We start from the raw sequence: 816 nt of genomic DNA on the forward strand, positions 1-816 counted from the left end.
GGTAATTTTTTCGACAGTGTTGCATGATGGGAATCTAGTGGTTCACTGATATAATCTAGTAAACAAAATAAACTACTTTTTCACCACTCTGTGTGCAAGTGCATTCCTAAACGGCATTTAACGCAGGTCGATGTGATATGATATTATCAGAACACAAAGTGGTTACCGTTAGCGGAAAATGTTGGCACTGGAGAGACTTGCCCTCCACTAAGCAGATGAGAATCTGTATCAAGAAGGTGGTTCACCCAGTGTGGGGCTCAGCCATTGCACTCTGGCTGTGCTGACCTCTTGTGAATTTTCCAAAAGTGGGAATCTCGATTGCAAAATTTATGGTAGTGGTCGTTTGCGCTTTACCCTGATAACTTTGTTAATGATAAACCGTTGCTTGGCGGCAGGCTTAAGGATGACTTTAGTCAACTCACTGTGCTTATGGAGTTCTTTGAAGTCAGTTGTGAAAGAGACTTTGTGGACCAATCGAAAGGTGGAAACATTTGTATGTAGCAAAACATTGTTGGCATTTTGTCGAAACATTATGTTGCGAAATGCAGCATTGTATTTATGCCACGCTGGTACTTCAATCAGGAGATAGTTGAGAAGCCACTCTAACCCCCCCCCCCCCCCCCCCCCCGGTCATGATGTGCCATGCGCTTCCAATATGAAATTGTCCATACATGCGTTCCTCCTTAGCACAGAACAATGCAATAGGTTTTCAACATCCAGAGCTTTTGTGTATTTATTGTGGCTAGTAGGATAGCTGCATGGGAAACTGTTGCTGATGATGTATTTGTCAGAAGTCATTGTATTTGTCCGTTTTTT

The 816-nt window shown here is 42.8% G+C and overlaps 1 pseudogene; it reads left to right on the forward strand.

Annotated features, from left to right (window-relative positions):
- The first annotated feature begins 204 nt into the window (after positions 1–204).
- LOC139543306 (U1 spliceosomal RNA) lies at positions 205–353 on the forward strand (annotated as a pseudogene).
- The last annotated feature ends 463 nt before the right edge of the window (positions 354–816 follow it).

This window comes from Salvelinus alpinus, chromosome 17 (assembly GCF_045679555.1).
Source record: "Salvelinus alpinus chromosome 17, SLU_Salpinus.1, whole genome shotgun sequence".
Taxonomy (NCBI): domain Eukaryota; kingdom Metazoa; phylum Chordata; class Actinopteri; order Salmoniformes; family Salmonidae; genus Salvelinus; species Salvelinus alpinus.